Source organism: Sus scrofa, chromosome 14, assembly GCF_000003025.6.
Source record: "Sus scrofa isolate TJ Tabasco breed Duroc chromosome 14, Sscrofa11.1, whole genome shotgun sequence".
Lineage (NCBI taxonomy): Eukaryota > Metazoa > Chordata > Mammalia > Artiodactyla > Suidae > Sus > Sus scrofa.
This window is the reverse complement of record NC_010456.5, coordinates 127,503,682-127,530,428: the sequence shown is the minus strand read 5'-3', so window position 1 is coordinate 127,530,428 and position 26,747 is coordinate 127,503,682. Positions and strand designations below refer to the sequence as shown.

Here is a 26,747-nt window from a genome sequence, read left to right as displayed (position 1 = left end):
ACATCGATACAATTTATGTCAGAGAATGTTTTGTCTGTGTTTCTAGGAGTTTTATAGTGTCACCTTATTCAGTTTTTTAGTGCTGATGGCAACCCACTAAATCAATTTCATTAGGTCATGTTAGAACAACATTGTCTTAGCATTCACAGTTACTTAACTCTCCCTCCTACCTTATGAGGTAAGAATTATCCCCATTTTACAGAATAGAAAAATGAATCTCAGGCTTCACACACCAGTTCTGATTTTCTTTCTTTTATTCTTTTAATCAAAAGAGGCAAGAACTAGAGGAATTTTGAGACTCCAAAGGCCCAGGTCAGAGAGAAAATATTCCAGAGTTTAAGCAATCAAGGAGGACCTTGGGGAGAATAGAGAAATCAAGCAGGGGGATAAGGCTGTATGCTGTGGGATGTGCGATTTAAAGGCACCCCTTTGTCTACCCTGTGAAATCTGCAGTAAAATCTACATGGCTCTTCATGCTGTGGGTGAGTGGCTTCTAGAAGGAGGGACCAGATTTGTCATCCAGGTGGCCCCAGTAGACTCAAAGGGGATGAGAAAGTTGCTCATCCCTCAGGTCACCTTCATGAACTTGAAACTCTCTAGCTCCCAGACTTGTAGGGATGGGCGATTGGTGGGAGAATGGATAGGATTCAAATCCAGATCCATTTGACTATCAAGGCTGGCCTGGGAAACGTCATCATTCAGCTCTCCTACCTCCCAGTACCTCATTCATGAACTAACAAAAGCTCTGTGTCTTCTCCATAAGCAATGATCAGAGAGGATAAGAGACAGAAGCTTAGCCTAGGAAATTAATGGGGGAGATTGGTTGCTTAAGACACTGATGAACTTTGCTCCTAATTGGACCAGTCAGCTGAGCCTAATAATACTGTTTCTAATCAAGCTTTGCAGCCATCTGGTCTGGTGGAGAGTCTGGCAACACCCTAAGTAGCCCAGCACAACCCAACACTGCCCAGAGTATCCTGGCCTTCACTTGCAACCTGTCTGGGCTGTATTCTAGGATGGTGGAGTCTCTCCTCATCTCTTTGCCTCTTTTCCTTGTGTTTTCCACCTCCAGACTCCCAAAGAGAGCCAATGGAGTTGAGTGTCTGTTTATAAAGCCCAGAGGCCATGATTTCAAGCATTTGCTTTGGGTAGCTTTCTGCTTTCTCCAAAGTGTGTGGTATGAGTGCAGTTGTTGAGTAATGTTTAAAGCCAAGGAGTCTTAGATTAGCATCACAGAAGTCAATTAACATGGCAATTTCTTCCCTTGGTTTGTATTTGTATATTATTAATGAACTACAGGGCCTCCTAGTGCGGTAAATTAGCCTAGGTAACTGGGGAGCAGAGTACAAACATTTTTTTTTCCTTAATGGCCCCAAACTTTTATCTCATACAGGGAAAACTATACACAAGCACGAGGAGAGCTCCTTGTTCTGGCAGCCGCAGAAGCACATCAGAACAGCTCTGATAAATATTGATGTCTGTTTATCCAAGTGCCACAGACCAAACTGGCAAGCTGCCACCCCCTCCCACCCTCGAGCAGCCCTAACTGGCAGGACTCATTATGCAAGAAGGAGATCCAGGAACCTCGGCTGCCTTTGCTGAAGGACTTTCAGCCTTTGTTTCCTGAACACACAAACACACACACACACACACACGTACACACTCACGCACACACATTAGGGGAACCAGTTGTCCTGACCTACAAGGGTCAGGAATATAACAAAAAAAAAAAATGTGTCCTGTCTTAAATTGAAAGGCAGAGGTATATACTCTTATGTATAGAGAATGGTAATTGGAAGATTCCGCCTCACTGAAAACGAATTTAAGAATGTGTGACTTCTACTTCGGAGTTCTGCTTTGTTACAGAATCAATGCCATTAAGAAACAAATTGTGCTCTGTATATGCGCCAGAACATTGACATGGAGACACTGATAACCACGCATTCGATAAGTCACAATTGCACACCTACTATGTGCAAGGCAGCGTGAACAATACTCTTCACTTAGTCCCTACTCATCTACTTCTAAGCAACGTGATGCAGCCTCCAAATGTTTGTGACTAAAAGCTGAGTGAAAATTAAGAAGGTCCATGTATTCATTCCATTAATAAAGACTTACCGAATGCTTATCATGTCAGTGCCAGGTGCTAGGCGCAGAACAAGAACCGAAGAAAACACAGTCCCTCAAAGAGCCAGGTGGCTGGTTCGGGAGACAGGCAGTCAAAGCACTATAAAGCAGGCCATGTGAGAGGTGTCACCCGGGCTCCTGGGACACACAGCAAGGAGTGGAATATCAGGGATGGCCAGTGAAGGTTAATGTCCTGGGGAGAAGCCAAGTGCCCCCACTAATGTCCTCTTCTTTGCCCTGCATTGATTTCTCCTCCGGGGAAGAAAACCTTTGTCCTCCAGGTGGCGCTCTAGGAGGACGGGCAGACCTCAGATGGGCACCGCTCAGATGGCGTAATCTCAGGTGGGTGTCGCCTCAGCCCCAAGACTCCCAACGTCTCCCTTTAGAGACAAAAATAAAACAGAACAGCTCTTCCTTTCAGCATGAATTTGCTTTCTGACAAAAATCTGTTTTCTGTCTTACCGGGCGCCTTTAGATGAGAGCTCTTGATGCTCTCTAGAGGAAGCCGACCTGAGGGAGCCCCAAGGGCACTCAACCAGTCCCAGGGTGCCCAGACTCTCTTTCAAGGCTCTACGGAGAGCTACATGGGGTCAGAGACCTGGGGGGAGCGTCCTGTGGCCTCTGGTACCTGCAGGTGTGCAAAAAAGTCAAGTATAACTGCCTGACATCTCATTTCTTCATAAGGCAGTGAGTCTGCCTTTGTGTGTGTGTGTGTGTGTCTAATTTACATTTTATGGGTTTCTGCCTGGATGGCATAATGAATATCTGCATGCAGTGTTCCCTTTGCCTGCAGCCTCCCCAGTCTCCCGCCCCTATCATCTTCATCTCGTTAAACACCTACTCACCCTTCAGATCGCAGGGAAATGTGCCTTCCACAGAGAAGCAAGCCTTCCTTGACCGCCTCGAGCTAACTGCTAATTATTCACTCTCACTGTGCCAGGCACCTCTTCTCCATACACTTTGTTATAGCTAGCAATTATACATTCATCTGGGTCATTTTCATTTATCTCTGCCTGCCCTTCCCATGGTCACATGCTCCACGTAGGAAGCACGGTGTCCAACTTATTCCCCTCTTTAATCCTAGCTCTTGCTCAGTGCTCTGCATGTAGTATGCACTCAGCAAATTCTCCTTGACTGTTGAAGGAATGTTGAGGAAGAGGGTTCTCCCCAGAACCTGTTTCTCCTGTTCTGCCACACCCTTGCCCTGCTTGGATTTCTGTTTGGTTTGAGGCTTTGCTTCCCTGATCAAAGGCATTATAGGTAAAGGCAAAGTCCTTCCACCCCCAGATGTCTCCTGTGCCACTTGGCCTAAAGGAGCCTTTCAAAGGCAGCATGCAAAAATAATAAACAGGAATTTTAAAAAATTAAGAGTCCAAACAAGCCAAATACTTTGCCAAGAGTAGTACATGTTGTTGTTTCAGAAGGCTGTCATATATACAAATCAATAATATTTTTGTTCCAGTGGATTAACTTCATGTTTAGAACAGGAAAAGGGTATAATGGACAGCTCTTTGTCTGCTTTGTCCTCCTCTGCATTATGATGTGGTTATGCCAGAGAGAGGAGAGAGGAGCTTGAGGACACAGAAGGTTAGAAAGCTAAGGACATTGTCTAATGCAGGAAGGAAGATCTGAAAGAAGGTCAGATTCTCCCTGACATGTCGAGTTGGTGAATAGAATTGTTTATGCACTTGTATAGATCAATGGAACAGAATAGAAAGCCCATGTACCTACGGTCAATTAATCTATAACAAAGGAAGCAAGAATATACAATGGATAAAAGACAGCCTCTTCAATAAGTGGTGCTGGGAAAACTAAATAAAATTAGAACATTCTCTAACACTATATACAAAAAGAATGTGTAAAAGAATAAAATTAGAACATTCTCTAACCCTATATACAAAAATAAACTCAAAATGGAGTGCCTTGGTGGCTCAGTGGGTTAAGGATCCAGCATTGTCACTGCTACAGCTCAGGCCGCTGCTGTGGTGTGGGTTCGATCCCTGGCCTGGGAACTTCCATATGTTGCAGGCCTGGTAAAAGAAACAAACAAACAAAACTCTCAATCGATTAAAGACCTAAATGTAATACTAAATACTATAAAACTCCTAGAGGAAAACATAGGCAAAACACTTGGACATAAATCTTTGTGGATCCATCTCCTAAAGTAAGGAAAATAAAAACACAAATAAACAAAAGGGACCTAGTTATACTTAAAGGCTTTTGCACAGCAAAGAAAACCATAAACAAGATGAAAAGACAACCCGCAAAATAAATAACATATTTGCAAATTATGCAACCAACAAAGGTTAAACTTTCAAAATTCACAAATATACTCATACAACTCAATTTCAAAAAGACAAACAACCTAGTCAAAAAATGGGCAGAAAATATTTCTCCAAAGAAGACATACAGATGGCCAATAGGCACACAAAAAAATGTTCAACATCACTAATTATTAGAGAATTGCAGCTAAAAATCACAATGAAGTATCACCTCACACTGACCGGAATGACCATCATCAAAAAGTCTACAAATAAGAGTTCCTGTTGTGGCTCAGTGGATTTTGAATGAGACTAGTATCCATAAGGATTCAAGTTCAATCCCTGGCCTCACTCAGTGGCTTAAGGATCTGGCATTGCCACAAGCTATGATGCAGGTTGTAGATGCATCTTGGATTGGCGTTGCTATTGCCATGACTGTGGCATAGGCCAGTAGCTACTGCTTTGATTCAGCCCCAAGCCTGAGAACTTCCATATGCCATAGATGCAACCCTCCTACGTTGTTGGTGGGAATGTAAATTGGTATAGTCACGATGGAGAACAATACAGAGATTCCTTAAAAAACAAAAAATAGAGTTACCATATAATCCTGCGATCTCACTTCTGGGCGTGTATCTGGAGAAAACTACAATTCAAAAATATACATGCACTCCAGTGTTCATAGCAGCATTTACAATACCCAATACATGGAAGCAACTTAAATGTCCATCGTCAGATAAATAAAGAAGATATAGTGTGTGTATATAAAATATACACACAATGGAATATTACTCAGCCATAAAAAAGAATAAAATAATGCCATTTGCAAGCTACACTAATGGCCCTAGAAATTATCATACTAAGTGAAGTCAGACAGAGAAAGACAAATTTCACATGATATCACTTATATGTGGAATCTAAAAAAAAAAAATAGATACAGGAGTTCCCATCATGGCGCAGTGGAAATGAATCCGACTAGGAACCATGAGGTTTCGGATTTGATCCCTGGCCTTGCTCAGTGGGTTAAGGATCCGGCACTGACATGAGCTGTGGTGTAGGTCGCAGACACAGCTCAGATCTGGCATTGCTGTGGCTGTGGTGTAGGCTGGCAGCAACAGCTCTGATTAGACCCCTAGCCTCAGAACCTCCATATGCCATGGGTGTGGTGCTAAAAAGACAAAAAGACCAAAAAAAATGCAAATTAGCTCATTTACCAAACTGAAATAGACTCTCAGACATAGAAAATAAACTTATGGTTTTCCAAAGAGGAAAGGGAAAGGGAGGGATAAATTAGGAGTTTGGGATTAACATATACACACTACTATATGTAAAGTAGGTAACCAACAAGGACCTACTGTAGAGCACAGGGAACTATACTTATATTTTGTAATAGCCTATAAGGGAAAAGAATCTGAAGTCAGTTATATATATGGTATGGTATAACCTGAGACTAACATGACACTGTAAATAAACTACACTTCAGTTTTTTTAAAAAGATTGTTTACACACTTAAAATGCAGTGCAAGGACATGTCACATTGAAGGTGCCTATTTCAGCTTCCTTTGTAAGAACGAGAGAAAGCCAGCCTGCAGATAGAAGATGACAAGAGAGGTCAAGTGTCTATGAACAAGAGAGCCACCCCAACGCCAACTTCTAGTCCTGGTCCTCCTCCCTTATGGGGCCAGTCTGAACTTCCCATCCTTGGAATCCATGATATACCCATGATATATCCATGATGTCCTCCTAGAAAATACCCTCTCTCCACCTTTCTTGTTTCTGTTTCTGTTCCTTATGTATTAGTTTCCTATTGCTGCTATAACAAATGACCACAAACTGGGTGGCTTAAAACAACAAAAATTTATTCTCCCACAGGTCGAGAAGCCAGAAGTCTGAAATCCAAGTGTCAGCAGGGCCATGCTCCTTCAAAAGTCTCTAAGGGAGAATCCTACTTTGTCTCTTCCAGTTTCTGGTGGCTCCTGACATTCCTTGGCTCGTGGCCAGCGTCACTCCAGTCTCTACCTCCATCTCTACATAGCCTTCTCTTCTGCCTGTATCTCTCTCCATTTGTCTCTTCTAAAGACATTAGTCACTGGATTTAGAGCCTGCCTGTTAATTCAAGATCATCTCTTTGCAAAATCTGCAACTTAATTACGTCTGCAAAGACCCTTTTTCCAAATGAAGTCACCGCGAGTTAGGACTGGACATATCTCTTTAGGTGGAGTTGAGGGGTGTGGGGTGCACAGTCAGATCACTATACCTTGCAACCCACTGAGCCTTCGGATGGATTTACCAAACATTCCTGACTGGCCTTGCATAGTGTCCGTGACAAGCTGATGCACAGCCCATGACACAGACTGTTTATAAATTCTGAAGGATGACGAAATGAATAAAAAGCAATTTGCATTTTCTTGTGGGAAAAGTGCTTTGTGGCAGACTGTTTATGAATATTCTGGGATGGAGTCAAGCCTTGGTCTGTCACATCTGAACTGTCTTCCCTAGACTCTTTTATTTGTATTAATGAAAATATAGCAGAGTGTATTGAGCCCTAGCTAGGTCCCTTGCTGTACCCAGCTCTTTATGGGGCGGCACAGTGATCTTCGGAGGGTGGTATGATTATCCCAGGAGTCACACTACAGTTGGTCTTTCACCACCAGGATGACCTGTTTGGAGATCTGGCACCTTTGAAGGCTGTGGATATCAGAGGGAAGAAAAGGTGCTAGTGCGGGCAGCACCTACTATGTGCCAAGTCCTGCATTTGGTGCTTCACGTTTATTATCTTCTTTGATTTTTATTTTATTATTATTATTATTATTACTATTATTATTGGCTGCACCTGAGGCATAGTCTGGGTGAAATTCCCAAATTGAAGCCACAGCTTCAATTTGCCACAGGTGCGGCAACTCTGGATCCTTAACCTACTGTGCCAGGTAGGGATTGAACCCCATCTCCAAAGAGACCTGAGCCACTGCAGTCAGGTCCTTAACCCACTATGCCACAGCGGGAACCTCTCGTTTGACCTTTATAACTCCTCCAGGAGAGAGAGGGTGCAGAAATTCGTGGAAGCCTGATCACATTAGCCAGGGTTTCCCATGGACACAACTCCCCTGCTGAAGTCAGTAGGACAAAGTCCCAGATGTTCCTGCTCATCAGCGCCCAGGAGTATCAGCCCCTACAGTCTACTCCTAACAACTTAGGGAAACATGACCCATGTAGACACCAGAATGGCCTTTGTAAGCTGAAGGTGAGACAGTACCTCCTGAATTAGAATACTCTTCTTGTTTGAGAAGCTGCTAATGTCACCTCCCAATTTGTGGGCCTGGACAGGAACTGAAGTGAAGCAGCCTCCAAGGTCATACTGCAAAGGAAAAGCCTCTCTTGGCATAGGTTTTGTCTTAGTAGTTTTGTACCCCAACCCTAGGAAAGGATTTCTTTTCAAAAGCCTTACCCTAATCTCATAGTTTCCCTTTTCCTCCTTATAGCCAATGGTATCTTCCCCCCCAACCTAAAGTTGAGGACACAGTGCAGATCAAGATCACAACTGACTTCCCCCTTTATTCCACTTCATGCAGCTCCATCCACACAGTCACCACGTCAGCCACCAGGACATTATCCTCAGCTCTCCTGTGCCCCAGAGCCGTCAGGCATCGAATCCTGCTGCTCCATGACTTCCTCCCTCCTCTAGCAATCACTTCCCTGGATCAAATCAGTTCTTGCATTTTTTTCCTGGACCCAATCAGTTCTTGCTACCCCCATTAGCTTTCTTTTTTTCTTTTTCTTTTTCTTTTTTTTTTTTTTTTTTTTTTTTTTTGCCACACCCTCAGCATGCAGAAGTTCCAGAACCAGGGCTCAAACCTGCACCACAGTAGCCATCCAAGCCTCAGCAGTGACAATGGATGGATCCTTAACCCTCTGAGCCACCAGGGAATTCCTGAGCTCATCTTCTTTAAGAAAGAGACCCACTCTGGACCCCACCCCCATAGGCCTTTGAGGCAACTAAAGAGCATGGAAGAAGAAAGGTCTGCCCAGCTAACCAGTTTTATGGAGAAGATCATACACTCATCAGACAAGAGTCTTAATTACTGTCACTCTGATGGGAATGACCATAAAAAGGCCCATGGTCTAAATTGGGCCAGATCAATGTCGTTAGCCAGCTCTTGAATTGTCTTCAGTCCAAAGATATTTTGGTCTAAGCCAGGAAGTGAAACAGTGAGGGTAAAAACATCTGAAACCTATGGGCATTTTCCACCTATTGATCCAAAGGCATCAGAGGATGTAATGAACCCAAGCGTGGTTTGAGGAAAGTAGCTTTAGCTCAAATGAGAAGAGAATTTCCTGGGTTTGAATGAGCGTCTAAGTCAATTTCTACAGAGTTCCGGGAAAAGAGGAGTTTTGACAGCCATCCATATGTTTGATCAATGCATTTAGGTCCTCAAATGGGTTACTTTCAAATATATGTGTATAAAGCCTGACAAGGCTCTTAATAAACCCATACTTGTCAATGAATCCAGTAATTGTCAAAGTTCCTCTTCAGTCTGCATAAGAAACATGCCCACAAATGTGACTTCTAAGGTCAGTTATAAAATTTAAGTTCACATATACCACATGTATCCTGATCTTTCTTTCAACACACTCTGAATTCCTGGGGCTGGAGTTAAAAGACAGATAGAATGTGGTCCCTGCCCTCAAGAAGCACAGTCTAGCTGGAGTGACTGGCACGTTAGCAAATGAGATGTTTCTGTGGAGGGACAGAGTTAAGGATAGACGTATGTACCAACACGAGTGAGGTCCAGAGGAAGGGGTGTTAGAATGCTTGCGGAGGAGACAGAGTTTTCAAGCACAAAGGGGGAGTCTGGCAGGAAGGCAAGGGCCCTCCATTATGAGTGAACTGCTTATGCAAAGGCCCTGAGGTATGAAGTCTTAGTATTCAGGGGACTGCTAATGGTTAGGTATCATGAGTATTGGAACAGAGAGGGAAGGCGTGTAGGATAAAGGTAAGGAAATATATGGAGTTCCTGTTGTGGCTCAGTGGAAACGAATCTAACTAGCATCCTTGACGCAGGTTCATTCCCTGGCCTTTCTCAGTGGGTTAAGGATCCGGCATTGCCGTGAGCTATGACATAGGTCACAGACGTGGCTCAGATCCCACGTTGCTGTGGCTGTGGTCTAGGCCAGTGGCTACAACTCTGATTCGACTCCTAGCCTGGGAACCTCCATATTCTACAGGTGTAGCCCTAAAAAGGCAAAAAAAAAAAAAAAATCTAGCAAGAGGTCACGTCTTTCACTCACTGCTTCAGACAGCATTACTGAGTACCTGTTATAACATGCCAGGCAGGTACTGTTTGATACAGCTCTGAACAAGACAGATGCAGCTCCTGCCCTCATGGAGTTTCTGTTCTAATGGGAAGAGACAGAATAAGTTAATAAACATCATTTTAGATAGTGGGTGAGCGTGAGGAAGGAAATAATCAGGGAGATGAGACAGAGTAATGGGTTTGGGAAAAAGTGTAGAAAAAGCGTGGTCTGGGAAGACCATTCGGGGATGACGGCCATTAAAGAGGTAAAGGGTGAAAAGGCCAGAAATGAGGACTGAGCACCAAATGTAGAGTTTCCTATCATTTAGGGGACAGAGAGAGGAAGAAGAGGCAGCAAAGGAAACCAAAATAAATAATCAAAGATTAAGACATAAGTTGGGAAACGACAGAGTGATGGAATACAAGGGCAAAGGGAGTGTGCAGAGAGAGAGACCTCCACTACATCATTCACCTTTCACTTGGTGTTTTTAAAATAGATGGTTATTGGATTCCCAGATGAAGATAGTGAATGAAGCCAAGCATCTGATTTTCTGCCTCTTAAAACCTCACTTAAAACTATGTTAACCTCAGAAAACTAAATATAAAACTACCATATGACCCAGCAGTCCCACTCTTGGGCATATATCTGGACAAAACCTTCACTGGAAAAGATACATGCACCCTTATGTTCATTTCAGCACTATTCACAATAGCCAAAACATGGAAACAACCTAAATGTCCATTGACAGATGAATGGATTAAGAAGATGTGATATATACAGAAAAGAAAATCATGGACAGGGAGAAGAGACTTGTGGTTGCCAAGGGGAAGTGGGAGGGAGTGGGATGGACCGGGAATTGGGGTTAATAGATGTAACTATTACCTTTGGAATGGATTAGCACTGAGATCCTGATGTATAGCACTGGGAAATATGTCTAGTCACTTATGATGGAGCATGATAATGTGAGAAAAAAGAATGCATACCTGTATGTCACTGGGTCGCCTTGCTGTATAGTAGAAAATTGACAGAACACTGTAAACCAGCTATAATGGAAAAAATAAAAATCATAATTTAAAAAATGTGGTATATATACATGATGGAATATTACTCAGCCATAAAAGAACAAAATAATGCCATTTGCAGCAACATGGATGAAACTAGAGACTCTCATACTAAGTGAGATAAGTCAGAAAGAGAAGGACAAATACCATATGATGTCACATATCTAGAATCTAATATATGACACAAATGAACCTTTCACAAATAAATAGAAAAGAAACTCATGGACTTGAAGAATAGACTGTGTGGTTGCCAAAGGGGATGGGGAGGGAGTGGGATGGACTGAGAGTCTGGGGTTGATACATGCAAACTATTGCATTTGGGGTGGATAAGCAATGAGATCCTGCTGTATAGCACTGGGAACTATATCTAATCACTTGTGATGGAACACGATGGAAGATAATATGAGGAAAAGAATGTATGTATATATGTATGACTGGGTCACTTTGCTGTACAGTAGAAATTGACAGAACACTGTAAATCAACTATAATGGAAAAATAAAAATCATAAAAAACTTTTAAAAAAAGAAAGGAAAGAAGGAAAGAAAGAAAGGAAGAAAGAAAGTAAGGAAAACTGTATTAAAGGAGGAGTTCCCTGATGGCTCAGGGGGTTGGGGATCCATTGTCACTGCTATAGGTCGGCTTCGATCCCTGGCCCGAGAGCTTCTGCATGCCATGGGCATGGCCAAAAAAATTTTTTTAATTTAAAAAAAAGCCTATATTAAATGAATTTTTTTGGTAAGACCTAAACCTACAAGCACAGGGAGAGTTACCTAGGAGACAGCATCAAAAATCTGGAATGTGGATGGGTGAGTATTAACTAACTTAACAGACACAAGGAAGCCAAGTCCTAAACTGGCAGTAGAGGATGTGAGAGCTAACATGATATAATGGAATATGGAGAAAATTCAAAAGACTCAGGAACTGGTGGCACCAAGTACCTTAGAAATGAAGATGAAGGTAGGTGACTCAAATTAGGAGGACTGGTTGAAAGCTGTTTGAGAAATAGCTAGATTCCCTTCTCCCACTTCACATTATGTGTCTGTCCCTCTCTCACCTTGCAGAGGACGGGAGATGTAATTCTGGGAGAGAGTAAGTCACAGCTGAGGGCAGGAGCACTGTCGCAAAATAATGGAAAATTAGTAAGTGGATGCAGACTGAGCTCTGGCTTCCTCCTGATTTCTGCCCTTATTTGGTTGCCAGAACCCTGACATTCTAGTCTTTACCTTCAAAGCAAGAGAGTCAAAGAGCATTCCCCAAGAAACCTGATTTGCCCAAGAGGAAATAGCTAAAAATAAAACATGAGCAATACCCTAAGAATGGCTGATTTAGATCAATCTATAACGAAGTGCAAAATCTAGGAGCCCACCAACATACACAAAGTTCCCATTAGCTTTTTTGGCCCATCTCTCTTAATTATGTGCAGATGGCCATGGATTACTTGACTCCTGAGAAATGAACTCTCACATTCACAGTCAATTGATTTTTGAAAAGGATACAAGATAATTCAATGGAGGAAAGAACAGTATTTTCAACAAGTGATCTAGGACAACTGGATATCTATATGAAAAGCATGAAGTTAACCCCCTATCTCACACCGTACACAAAAATTTGGACTCTAAACCTAAAAGTAAGAGCAAAAACTGTAAAATTACTAGAACAAAATATAGGAGTAAATCTTCATCATCTTGGGTTAGGAAATGATTTCTTAGGTATGATGCAAAAGGACAAGCAACCAAAGAAAAAAACAGATAATATGACCTCATCAAAACTGAAAACTTTTATGGTTCAATGGACACAATCAAAAAAGTGAAAAGACAACTCACAGAATGGGAGAAAATATTGCAAATTATATCTCTGAGAAGGGCCTTGTATCCAGAAATACAAAGAACTCTTACAAATTAATAATAAGGATGAATAGCCCAATTTAAAAATGGGTAAAGGATTTGAGTAGACATTTCTCCGAAGAAAATCGTCATTTGACGTGAGGGAAATGAACATCAAAAGCACAATGAGATACCACCTCACACCCATTAGGATGACTAAAATCAAGAATACAAGCAATGGCGAACAAGTGGATAAATTGGAACCCATATATACTGCTGCTGGGAATGTGAAACGGTGCAATTGTTTTGAAAAATCGCCTAGCATTTCCTCAGAAGTTTAGATATTGTGATAACATATAACCTAGCAGTTGTAGTCATAGGTGTATATGCAAGAGAAATGGAAATGCATGTCCACACAAAAACGTGTACACATAAGTTCATAGAAGCATTTTTTTAAAAATTTTTGATGTGTAGTTGATTTACAATGTTGTGTTAATTTCTGCTGTACAGCAAAGCAATTCAGTTATACATAGGTATACACTCTTTAAAAATATTCTTTTCCATTATGCTTTTTTATTACTCAATACATTTTGTTACATTTATAGTTGTACAATGATCATCACAACCAAACTTTATAGCATTTCCATCCAAACCCCCCAACCTGTCTCATTGGGAATCCATAAGTTTTTCAATGTCTGTGAGGCAGCATCTGTTCTGCAAAAAAGTTCATTGTGTCCTTTTTTTAGATTCCACATGTAAGTGAGAATATTTAATGTTGGTGTCTCACCATCTGACTGACTTCACTTGGCATGATAATTTCTAGGTCCATCCATGTTGCTGCTGATACCCTTATTTTGTTCCTTTCAATGGCGGAGTAATATGCCACTGTGTATAAGTACTACATCTTCTTTATCTACTCCTCTGTCGATGGACATTTATGTTGTTTCCATGTCTTGGCTATTGCAAAGAGTGCTGCAGTGAACATTGGAGTACATGTGCCTTTTCGAGTCATGGTTTTCTCTGGATAGATGCCCAGGAGTGGGATTGCTGGATCCAATGGTAGTTCTATTTTTAGTTTTCTGAGGAATCTCCATACTGCTTTCCACAGTGGTTGCACCAATTTACATTCCCACCAACAGTGTACTAGGGTTCCTTTTTCTCCACACCCTCTCCAGCCCTTATTGTTTGTAGACTTTTTGATGATGGCCATTCTGGCTAGTGTAAGGTGGTACCTCATAGTGGTTTTGATTTGCATTTCTCTAATGATGAGTGATGTTGAACACCTTTTCATGTGGTTTTTGGCCATCTGATGTCTTCTGTGCAGAACTGTCTGTTTAGATCTTCTGCCCATTTTTGGATGGGGTTGTTTGTTTTTTTGGTATTGAGCTGCAGAAGGTATTTATAAATTTTGGAGATTAATCCCTTGTCAGTTGATTTGTTTGCAAAGATTTTCTCCCATTCTGTGGGTTGTCTTTTTGTCTTATTTAAGGTTTCCTTTGCTGTGCAGAAGTTTAAGTTTAAGTCCCATTTGTTTTTTCGTTTTTGGGGTTTTTTTTGCCGTTACTCTAGGAGGTAGATCTAAGATGTTGCTGTGGTTTATGTTGGAAAGTGTTTGGCCTGTGTTTTCCTCTAAGAGTTTTAGAGTATCTGGTCTTATATTTAGGTCTTTAATCCATTTCGAGTATATTTTTGTGTATCATAGAAGCATTATTTGTCGTAGTGAAAAAGTGGAAAAACCTAAACATCTAACAGCTGCGTAATGCATAAATATATTGTATATTCATACAATGGAATATCATTTGGTCATAAAAAGGGGGGAAATACTCATAAATGTTATAGCATGGATAAATGTTAAAAGCATTATGATAAGTGCAAGAAGCCAGGGACCGAAAAAGGCACATATCGTGTGATTCCTTTTACATCTTATGGAATATGAAAAATATTTCAATAAAGCTGCTAAAATCTCATTAATCATAAAGATATCAACCAAACTTAAAGATACTGTCAGTATCTTCATAGCACTACACTGTGTTACCCCATCTTACTGCTTAAGGCCCTCTTGGCACTTTTTCAACTTGTAATAACCTTGTAAAGCTGGTTGATCCGCAAAAGTAAGATGAAGCAAGTCAACGTTTTGTAATTAGAGGGAAGAGGTCCTTCCAAGTTCAGTGGTTGGTCAGGTTTTTAATCAATAGGAAGGGGTAGGTCAGTAAGTGTTGCTTTACAACATCTTATAACCTAACACTTTAACTTTTTTTTTTTTTTGTCTTTTTTTGCCTTTTCTAGGGCCGCTCCCATGGCATATGGAGGTTCCCAGGCTAGGGGTCTAATTGGAGCTGTAGCCACTGGCCTACACCACAGCCACAGCAACTCGGGATCAGAGCCACGTCTGCAACCTACACCACAGCTCACAGCAACGCCAAATCCTTAACCCACTGAGCAAGGCCAGGGGTCAAACCCGCAACCTCATGGTTCCTAGTCGGATTTGTTAACCACTGAGCCACGACAGGAACTCCTAATATATGTTTACTAACTGTTTGCATGGTATTCATAAGACTTGCTTGTCTTTTGGAGAACCTGAGGAGTAAGCGGAAAAAGATGCTCAGCCAGAGGTCCTACTGAATTTGTTTTCACTAATGTTGATTACATGATTTCTCTGAATGTGAGGCCGTAGGGAGCAAAAAGCCAATGTGTCATGGTTGTCACTAGGTCTGAATCTGGACACAAATGAACCTGGCTTGGAATTCTTCCCTTACCACTTAGTAGCTGTGTGACCTTCTGCATGCTACTTGCCTCTCTGTGCTTCCATTTCCTCTCTGTAAAATGAAAATTCTATCCTTATCTCCGTTTTCAGTTGAGCCCCCAGCCCGTTGTAGGCACCATTGTTTTAAAAAGGTTTTTAATAGGCATTTATGAGCAATATAGCTTAGTGATTTTTCCTGACTTGAAAAAATAGTGTTGCCATTTTTTGCAGATCAGTATCTTATCCTTCTTTCATTAGTTTTATTTTGATGTGTTTGTTATTAAGTTACTTGTCAGAGTACTTCCCTGAAACTCAGCTGTCAATCAGGAAATAAAGAATTAAAGCATTTGATTGCTGTGTATTTTGTTACTTAACAATTGTGGCTCTACTGCTGCTTAGCAAAAGCATGTAGAGTGCAGATTCAGAATGAGGACACCTAGCTGAAGAATCCTGTTCTTCTCACATGGGGTCGGGGCAGTAAAGGACAGTGAGGGCAACAGGCGTTGCCTATCTCCTCAGGTCAGACTTGCCTTTTAAGGCCCCATTTATCCTGGGGATTCTCTGAGGGCTGAATAGGAGTCTTTGTTTTGTTTTGTTTTTTGGCTACACTCATGGCATGTGGCAGTGCTTGCGCCAGGAATTGAACCTGCACCACAGCAGTGACCCAAGCCACAACAGTGACAACACCAGATCCTTAATCCACTGAGCCACCAGGGAACTCCAGTCTTTGTTACAATGCAGATATTTCTTGGCCATCAGCAGCCCCTGAACAATAATAATTAAATTCAGTTTTCCCTGCTATTTTGCCAACTTTCAGTCATATAAACACTAGAGTTTTCCAATTTTTAAAAAGTTTTGTCATACTGAAACCATATTTGTCAAGCTAGAGGAAGAAGACAAATCCTTTTTTTTTTTTAATTAGAGTATAGTTGATTTACAGTGCTATGTCAATTTCTGCTGTACAGCTTAGTGACCCAGTCATACATAAATATATACATTCTTCTTCTCATGTTATCTTACATCATGTTCTATTCCAAAAGATTGGACATAGTTCCCTGTGCTGTACAGTGACAAACCTTATTTGACAGCTTAGTGTTTAGTTTTCAATCATTTTGAATATTTGTACTCTAACCCTGACCCCACATACTTTAAAGATGGGCCCAGTGGCTTCAATCAGATAATCAGAATGTTCTTTTTCTAAAATTTAGCTAATTATTATTATTTACACTAAGTGTATGTGTCAGACTTCCTATTAAGTATTTCTACATATTGCCTTATTAAATCTTCCCAATAGCCCTATGTCAGAGGTAATTTTATTGTCTTTGCTTTACAGAGAAGAAACTGAAGCTTGGAGAGTTTAAGTGACTTGTTCAAGGTCCTATAACCTTTAGGTTGGGAGCTGGGATCTGACCTCAGGAGGCCCCAGGAACTCTGGAAAAGGGTGTGTAGAGACAGCTGACCTTGATGCATCCCCACATCCCTGTGGGGAACCTGAACAGAAGGGAGGAGATGTGGGAGGGTCAGGTTTTTGGGAGAAAGGGCTGTGAGGATACGCTCCAGCCAACTCTGAGTCAAACTGGAGATGTGCCGTCATCTCCAGGGAGAAGCCCCAAGTGCCAAAGGCTACCAGATGTCTGAATAGGTGGGAAGGAGTGCCTCGTTGCCAGTTCTTCCTGTGCTCCTGATTTTAACAATGCACAGGTAAGAAGAATGTCCCTTTTATTTTTGTCACTCTTAGATGCTCAGTCATTCAACAGCAAATTCAGAGGACTGATTCCTCCCTCCCTCGAACCCTCTCTCTTTCTCTCCTTCTCTCTCTCTTTCTTCCAGGAAATACATACTGAGCTACAACTATGCATTAAGCATTATGCCGAGTATTGAACAAAACAGACTGGGCCTCACCCTTATGTCTTTTGGAAAGACAGACAGCAACTTATCGTGAAGAGCCTGAAAATTACGACACTAAATGCCGTGAAGGAGACACATGTGCTCTAGGAAAATAAGTACTAGGGAAATCTAGCCCAGGCTCAGGGTATCAGAGAAGGCTTCCCTGAGGAGGTGACATTTGCACAATGATTTAGGTGGTGGTAGAGGTTAATCGTACAAAGGTTCAGGAGAATATGTCAGGCTGGGAGACCTATGAGGGAGAGTTGGAGCATGAAGGTTCTGAGTAGGCAAAGTATGACCTCCTGCCTATTTTAGCAAATGAGGTGTACTTGGAACAAGACCATACTCGCTTATTTACCTACTGCTTAAGGCTGCATGTGGCTACGGTTGCAGAGTTGAGTAGTTACAACAGAGAATTTTGGCCCCAAAGCCTAAAATATTTACTCTCTGCTCTTTACAGAAAAAGTCCGCAGACCCCTGATCTAGGGGGTGTTCCCAAATGAATGCAATGCTAGGCAGACCAAAGAAAAAAAATTCCAAACAACATCAGGCCTGCTGGATTTGCCAGGCAGGTACCCACAAGCTTTGTAGAGGAAGCCACTTCTGCTCTTGTGGCCAGAGTTGAGCAGAACAGACATCAGTCCCAGAGCAGCCTGCAACATACCATCAGCTGGACACAAGGGAGGCTGATCAATACTGAAGTGACTCAGCACAAAAGGGCATGGGGGCGGGGGCATATGGGGGGCTCCACTGATGGGAACTAACCAATCAGACCTTCTCTTTTGGAAATGTAAATGCCAGGTCAGCAAAATAAGGAGGGCTTTTTGCACTCAGATTGATAAGGCCAACAACTGATAAAGCCAACAACATTTAGAAATGTCCTGGTTTCTGTATAGTTCACTCTACATCCCAGGGTATAAATAGGAATCCATATAATAAACCTCCTTGGCTGAAGGAAAGCCAAGCCTGACTTTTCCTCTTAAGGAATTTACTTGTCTTTTTTTTTTTTTTTTTTTTTTTTTTTGCTTGCATCTGTGGCATGTGGAAATTCCTGGGCCAGAATCAAACCGGCCAATCCTTAAGCCTTAACCCAATAACCCAGGGAACTCTAGAACTTGCCTATCTTGATCCCTACAATTTGATGCTCTGGGAATATCTTCCTCTGCTTTTTCAAGGGAAAAATATTTCCATCCTTGAATTCCACACAGTAAGAAACAAACTTCTCTTCTCACAAGGAATAATATAGTCAAAAGAAAGATTCCCTCATTGGAAGAGAATTTAAGCACCTCAGTAGGTGGCCATGGAGACATAACTACAAGTTTTCTGGGGAGGAAGCTGAAGTAAAATCTAAGCAACCACTGGTAGTTGGGTCAGAGACCTGAGTTCAAGTCCCTGCTAGGATACCAGGGGCAAACCACTTCTCTTCTCCTCTCCTCTCCTCTGGGGAATGAAGCTTTCTGCATTTTTTTCCAAAGCTATAGAATAATGACTGGATCAAGAGGACATTGTGGCTGGAGTGATAAAAGTGGAAAGTGGGAGATGAAGCCAGAGAGGTGACAGGGACCAGATCATTTGGAACCTTGGACTTAACTGTATTTTTTGTTTTGTTTTGTTTTCAAATGATTTTTATGTTTTCCATTATAGCTGGTTTACAGTGTTTTGCCAATTTTCTACTGTACAGCCAAGCGATCCAGTCACACATACACATGTATATTCTTTTCCTTACATTATCCCCCATCATGCTCCATCATAAGTGACTAGATATAGTTCCCAGTGCTATACAGCAGAATCTCATTGCTTATCCATTCCAAAGGCAATAGTTTGCTTTTATTAACCCCAGATTCCCACTCCATCCCACTCCCTCCCCCTTGGCAACCACGAGTCTGTTCTCCAAGTCCATGAGTTTCCGTACTTCACTGTTGAACTTCAGTTTCAGCTTGCATGAGACAGGGAGCTTTGTTAGCTTCTTGTGGTGGTTATAGCAAAGTGCTATAACCTTTAGTGGCTTAAAGCAACATAAATTTATTATCTTATAGTTCTGGGGGTCAAGAGCTGGACTGAAATTAAAGCGTTTGCAGGGCTGTGTTCCTTTCTGGAGGCTCTCTGCCTTTTCCAGTCATCACATCTGTATGGGTATCGAACAGGCAACTGGCAGTCGCTATCACAAGCATCGTGACAGAACAGGATGTTATATAAGCATGTATCAGGGGCCACGTCAAGGCTCGACCTGGACAGCCTCTTAGAAATAAATATTTAGACTTGAAGGGTAGTGGTTGCCTACAAAGGGAAGAGGAAAAGAGTTTCAGGTAAAAGAAGTAGCATGTGAAAAGGCCTAGAGGTAAGAAAAACAACTAGGGACAAGGAGGAATCACAAGAACTTTAGGAATCTTGGAGCACAGCCACAAGCAGGGAGGATATTAAGAAATGGAGTGGGAAGGTGGACAAGAGCTAGATGGTGAAAGCCTGCTTCTGAAATGTCTCATAAGTCCAACCTACTACTGTAGTCTAGTCGCTGATCATCTTTTGCCTGGATTCTGGCAAAGGTTCCTCATGAGTCTCGCTCTCCCTTGATATAGATTCCATTTGTAATTTTCTACCAGCTATATCTTAAAACATAGCATTCATCCATCTATCCATCCATTCATCCTACGAGCATGCTCTCCAGTATGTACTTTGGGGGCTGAGGGTACAGAGACAAGAAAGCTATGGTCTTTGCTCATGAGCAGCTCACAAGTGTACTTGTGATCCAGAGCAAATCATAGGAAATCTCAGAACATAGTAAGACATGCTGTTTGGGAGGGGACCACAGAGTTCACTAAGAACAATGGAGAAGATGCTAACCCAGACTTAGAGGAGGGCAGGAAGGACAGGGGTGGGGTGAGGGGTGAACAGTCAGGGAGAACTTCCTGGTAGAGGTGACATTCCAGTTCAGTCATTAAAAAACCCCAAGTAGGAGTTATTCAGCCAGTGGTCAGGGCTGCCAAAAAGTGTTAAGATCAGAAGGAAAGCATTCATTCACATATCCACAAATATTTCTGGAGTACCATCATGTGCTAGGCAAGAATGACAAAAATAAGAGAAGAAAGATAATTTTGTGTTTAGGAGTCTTCAAACAGTCCCATACGGCTGAAGAGCAGGGCCAGGATTAGGGTGAGATGAATGAGGCACGCACCTTGGGCACAAAATTTAAGGGGGCACCAAAAACCCCAATCATCAATATAAATAACATTTTTTTCTTTTTTTCTTTTTTTTGAGGGGAGGGGCTTTTTAGGGCCTCACCCATGGCATATGGAAGTTCCCAGGCTAGGGGTTGAATCGGAGCTACAGCTGCCAGCCTATGCCACAACCATAGCAATGAGGGATCTAAGCCACATCTGTGACCCACACCACAGCTCACGGCAACTCCAGATCCCTGACCCACCAAGCGAGGCCAGGGATCAAATCTGCATCCTCATGGATACTAGTTGGGTTCGTTTCTACTGCACCACAACAGGAATTCCACGATAAATAACATTTAATGCAACATCTAAAAAATAAAAATAATCTATCTATGATAAACAAAATATCAAGATTTCATGTAAAGACAGGATCTGACAATGCCATGCCAAGAAATACTGGTGCCTGAGACAACAGGAAAAATGTGGACAAAAAAGGGTTGCCTCCTATTTCAGTAAACAAAGAATGTTGCCTGCCATCAAGTCATCAGCCACAACAGCCATCCCCTATGGTGTACCCTGAGGAAAATTCAGAATGGACAAAAACAGAACACTGGCCCTGGATAGTTAAGATTCATATCTAGGTGATCATGTCAATGAGCTCAGATGCTTTTGCATTTTCCCATATGTAGAAAAGCACCAAAACCATACACTTGAGATCTCGGGGGGGGGGGGAGGGGGTTGTGATTAGCAGTAATCTTTTGATATTCAACTACATGTTTTGTTTCGTTTTCAGCAAAAATTCCTTTATATTCAGGCTCCTCCCTGCCTCTTTGGAGCAGTTCCTCAGAGCTATCTGAGAGGCTGTTTCCCAGGCTATAGTTCCCAGCAAATTCTTCAAACGAAACATAATTCACAACTTTTAGGTTGTGCATTTTTCTTCAGTTGCCATGTGAATCCCTCTATATGCTTTTTTGTATATTTTAACAGCTAGTTTATTGCAGAATGTTGAAGTAGTTGAAAATATGCTGAAATTTTGAAAAGTACATATATTAAAGTTCACATTAAGTTTAAATATTTTATTTATACCCCAGAGTTTATTATAATTTTACTTTCCTGGCCTTAATGAAAGCAAATTCAGGTCATATTCAGGTCATAGGTCACAGATGCAGCTCAGATCCAGTGTTGCATAGGCCAGCAGCTACAGCTCCAATCCCACCCCTTGCCCGGGAACTTCCATATGCCACAGGTGCAGCCATAAAAAGAAATGATAATAATAATAGCCGTAAAAAGAAATAATAATAATAATAATATCTTCAACATCTCCTTATGGATTGGTGAGAGAAGAAGCTGAAGCGTAAGCAAAGGGCATAGTTTGCCATGCTAATGAGTTTGGACTGTATCCTGAAGGAATATTGACCTAAAATGAGAGGTTTGGGGGTCAGAGTTTGTTCAGATTTCCACTCTTCCACTTAACTACTGACTTTTGGCAGATTATTTATCTGGATCAAGTGTCTGTTTCTTCATCCATGAATGAATGATTGTACCTATTTCTAAGGACAACTGTGAGAATGTAAATGCTTCTTAAGTGCTTAGCACAATGCTTCCCATTTACTGTGCTCTTGGTCGTGATAACTATTACTATGAATATGGTTGGGAGGAGCCACTGAAGAATTTTTAGCAACAAAGTGACAAAGTCAGACTTGTACTGGAGAAAGATCATTGTAGCAGCAGTATGGAGAATGAGTAGAGTGACTAGGTTGGAGAAACTGAAGAATTAAAGTCATGGCAAGAGAAAAGAAGAGAGCCTGCAATAAGGGTCTGGTGATATGGCTAGAGAAGTGGGGACACACTTGAGATATACTAAGGAGATAGAATTAAAAGAATTCAGGGAGTTCCCGTTGTGGCTCAGTGGTTAACAAATCCGACTAGGAACCATGAGGTTGCGGGTTCAATCCCTGGCCTTGCTCAGTGGGTTAAGGATTTGGCATTGCCGTGAGCTGTGGTGTAGGTTGCAGACGTGGTTTGGATCCCGTGTTGCTGTGGCTCTGGTGTAGGCCAGTGGCTACAGCTCCAATTAGACCCCCAGCCTGGGAACCTCCATATGCCTCGGGAGTGGCCCTAGAAAAGGCAAAAAGACCAAAAAAAAAAAAAAAAATTAAGAGAATGTGGGAGAGTAAGGGGGCAAGCGAGGTTTGGATGGGTGGGAATGGTAGGGAACACAGAGGAGGGGCCAACTTGGGAAGGTTTGACTGAATATATAACAGAAAATCCAGGGCTGCTCTGGTAGCTCCAAGAAGTCATCAGGGATCCAGAGGTCTGTCTGCTCTGCCAACTTTAGCATCTGGCTTCCATCATCAAAGTTACCTTAAGGTCCAAAATAGCTGCTGGAGCGCCAGAAATCCTGCACTACATTCCAGACAGTGCAGTGGAAGGAGGAACAAGAGGGGAAAGCAAAATGATGTAGCTTCCAGCTAGTCAGTTTCCTTTAAGAGACTTCTAGGAGTTCCCGTCATGACTCAGTGGAAAGGAATCTGACTGGTATCCATGAGAACGAGGGTTTGATCTTTGGCCTTGCTCAGTGGGCTAGGGATCCGGCATCGCTATGAGCTGTGGTATAGGTCACAGATGTGGCTCGGATCTGGCGTTGCTGAGGCTGTGGCTGTGGCTAGCAGCTATAGCTCCAATTCAACCCCTAGCCTGGGAACCTCATATGCTGTGGGTGCGGCCCTAAAAAGACAAAAAAAAAAAAAAAAAAAAAAAAAGAAAGAAAAGAGAGACTTCCTAAACACTTCTTAAATATCAGACACCGGTAACATGGCCACATCTAAATATAAGAGAGATTGTGGAATAAGTGCTTTTTATCTCCATGCATTGATATTCATGATAAAATGGGAGTTCTCTTACTAATAAAGAATGGGAGAATAGACACTGGGCAGGCAACCAGCAGTGTCTGCCAGAAGGAAGACATTCAGTTTGGGTCAAGTTAAATTGGAGATGTCTCAAGTACAGGTAGGAGAGATGGGTAGCTGGAGAGGTGAGTTGAAGTCTTTGAAATGGATGTCTTCATCCAGGTAAAGGATGCAGAGTAAAAATAGAGGTGGACCAAGAAGAGAACCACAGAATTACTCAAAAATGTTACGGGCTAGTAGAAGGATAGTAGCCCTAAAAATCAAAACCAAAACAGAGAAAGAAAAGCATGAGAAATCAGCATAGTAATGTTTAATCATTCAGGGGTACAAAATGTAGAGGTTTTTTTGTTTTGTTTTGTTTTTTAAAGAATCAATAACTCTCCTCTTCCTTACCTGAGTTCTGAACTAATTAAGGGTGAGTGTGGCCATCAAGTAGATAGATGGTAGCTAAGATAATAGAGAGAAATGTCTGAGTTGCCTTGAGGGCCAGATGAGAACAAAGACCATGAATTTGTAGATGCAAGAGGGGAGGAGGTAGATGATTGGATTGGTCCAGAGCTGAGGTTTTGCAAGTGGAAATGATGGAAGGAAAAGGATTAATGTTATACTCTTGGTTAAAAGCCTTTGGAGACTTTAAAGGCCACACAGGAGTACCTGTCGTGGCTCAGTGGAGATGAATCTGACTCATATCCATGAGGACTCGGCTTCGCTCAGTGGGTTAAGATCCAGTGTTGCCGTCAGCTGTAGTGTAGGTTGCAGATGTAGCTCGGATCCCTCGTTGCTGTGACTGTGGTGTAGGCCAGCAGCTACAGCTCTGCTTCGACCCCTAGCCTGGGAACTTTCTATTTCACAAAATAGAAGCCAAACTTGTCCTGGTATTTAAGCCCTCCATCATTTGGCTCAAGTCTACCTGACTACCTTACCTCCATCTCTCTTATTCTTTGTACTGACCCTATTCACGCCACCCTCCAACCATCCTGGTTTTAAGTTCCCTAAATTCTGTTGGATTCCCAACTTCTGAACTTTGTTCTTCTAAGCCTTAAAGCCTAATGCAAATTCCATTTGTCACAAGAAGCTTCCCACCTTCCCCATCCTGAATTTCCCTTTCAACTTCTATTGAACTAGAATTGCCCATCTATGCTCATTCTCAATCCTCTCTCCCTCCTTGGAGAAGCTGCCTCACCCACCAGAAGAGGCAAACCCCTTGGGCATAAATGATAGTATTAGCAGAGCCCAGCTGCAGTGACTGGGCTTGAAATAGCAGGTCACATTAGGTACGCTATAGAAATAGAAGACCCTATAGATGTGGGTGCAGAGCTGATGCCTCCCAAAGTTGCCTTCGTGCTGAGGTTATGGCCGAGTAGGAACCAAGAGCCTTATGGGGGGAAACGGCAGGGACTTGCATAGAGATGCAGAGACAAGATACTCAGTGGGGCCAGAAAGAATGAGAAAGGGAGAGAGCCCTCTCACTTCCAGGTTGCTGGAGTTTTCTGAGCCCCAGCTGAATGCCTTGGAGTTCAATGATGTCTTTAACGTGAATCCAGTTTGAGTTAACTGGAGGCAGTTTCTCTTCCTTGCAATCAACTGTATCTACCCTTGAACCAAAAGGCTCTCATCCCACAGTGCTCTGGGTACTATCTTTTAACATCAGTTACGTAGGTGTATGTCTGCTTCACCTGGGCCTGGCACCCCTGAGGGCAGGGACTCTGTCCTATTCATTCAATATCCCTGGAGCCTGGCACATGTTGGATGCTCAAAAATATTTGTTGAATTTGAATTCTGACACTGCACAAAATGGTTTAATGTATCATTTTTTGGCAAACAGTCTAAACTTCTTTACGCTTTTCTCCATATTTTGTGATATTTGCATTATTTTATATCATTTTTATCAAGTTGGCTTGCATGCTACTCACACACTCCCATACTCACCTGCTTTGGCTTTCTCAGCCTATTTCGTCACCAGGAGGGATTCAGAGTTTAACAGCAGAAGTGGTCCATGCCTCACTCCAGCTGGTGAGAATGTTAGTCTTACGTGCATGCCATCTTCCAGTATTCTTCCCCTTGAAATGGATACTTCCCGTGAAACCTATTTGGGCAGCTTAATTACAGTGATGTCACTTAAGACTCATCAAAAGGTCAGCAAGCAGGCTAAGTACTTCTTCCTTCAAAAACTTACTCAGAATCGGAGCTGAGGAAGCCCAAAGTTCTCAGACTTCTGAGTTTCTTTGAACTAGGATTAATTTTTTTTTAAAAAAAGTTTGCTGAATTTATATTCTTCCAGGGAATGCCATTTAAAATAATAAGCTTCTATCAACACTGCATTCATCACCTCCCACAATGCACAGGACAGACCTCATAACAAAGACTTTTCCAGCTCCAAATGGCAGTAGTGCAAGGTTCAGAAACCCTGCTTAGTTGAATCACTGAGTGAAAGGCAAAAGAAGAAAAGCCCCCAACCTGGCAGACATTTGCAGGTTGACATGTGGGGGTTGATTGGCAGGTGTGCTATGTTGAGGTCAGCCAGCCAAGAGCTGGACTGGCTACCCCAGGCCTGGGCAGGGTGGAGGGACAGCTCCAACACTCATGGACATTTTGATTTTTAAATGAGATAAGGTATATTAAATGCTTAACACTATGCCTGGCACATAAATTCTCTATAAATATAATAATTTATTGTTATTGTAAGTATTCAATACATGTTTGCTATTTTAACACATGGGGAAAATATTCTTTTCCCCAAAATGTGCTAAGCTCCTTCCTGGATTTGGAGTGCACTCCTCAGGGGGCAAGTTTTGCTGGGGACCCTGTATAATGGATTGAGAAGATTTGGGATTCCCAAAGGTAATCTGAGGAATAAGGAAGAGGTATGAGGGAGAAGAGGGAGGCACCTGCGAGATGGAGTATGAGACCAAGTACTCTTTCCCAGAAAATCACCGACTTTCCTTGTGGGGAAGGGAGGTGGTTGAAGGATATTTTAAGATGCAGAATGGATTAATACATTCTTGGAAGATTTTGTGTCTCAGTAATATGAAGATTACTCAGATAATCTTCCACCCCACCTCCGGCTTCTGTGGCATCTCCAGCTACAGTGGTGCAGGAGGGTTATGAATTAGGTTTTGGTGGAAATTGAGGAGTGGTCTCTAGTTCCCATTTGGGATGAAACAGTGTAGAACTGAGATAGCAGCCCAGAAGCAGAGGCCAGGAGCCAGAGGTGACCACAAGCAAAGAAGTTTCCTGGAACTCCCAGATATCCTGGCAGGGCTCTGACATCTACAGGATGTGGATTATGGTTTTCAGCCGGCTTCCCTCAGCCTGCTTACCTTTGCAGAGTAAAGGAGCCATTCTGGTCTCACACCTGAGTAAGTGAGATGAGATCCGCCGCGTTCCTAAGTTCTATACCTGCTTCGGTTGGGTCAGAATGGGGAGAACTCTGTTTTTTGTTCTAGAATCACCCAGACTCAGGACAGGCACTGGCTTGGAGATCTTCC

The 26,747-nt window shown here is 42.2% G+C and overlaps 1 long non-coding RNA gene across 1 annotated transcript; it reads right to left on the bottom strand.

Annotated features, from left to right (window-relative positions):
* LOC102163817 lies at positions 240-3,878 on the bottom strand. Its single transcript, XR_002338714.1, has 3 exons — positions 2,973-3,878; positions 2,590-2,755; positions 240-2,507 (listed from the first exon to the last, which is right to left on the bottom strand). It is a non-coding gene; the product is annotated as an uncharacterized LOC102163817 (long non-coding RNA).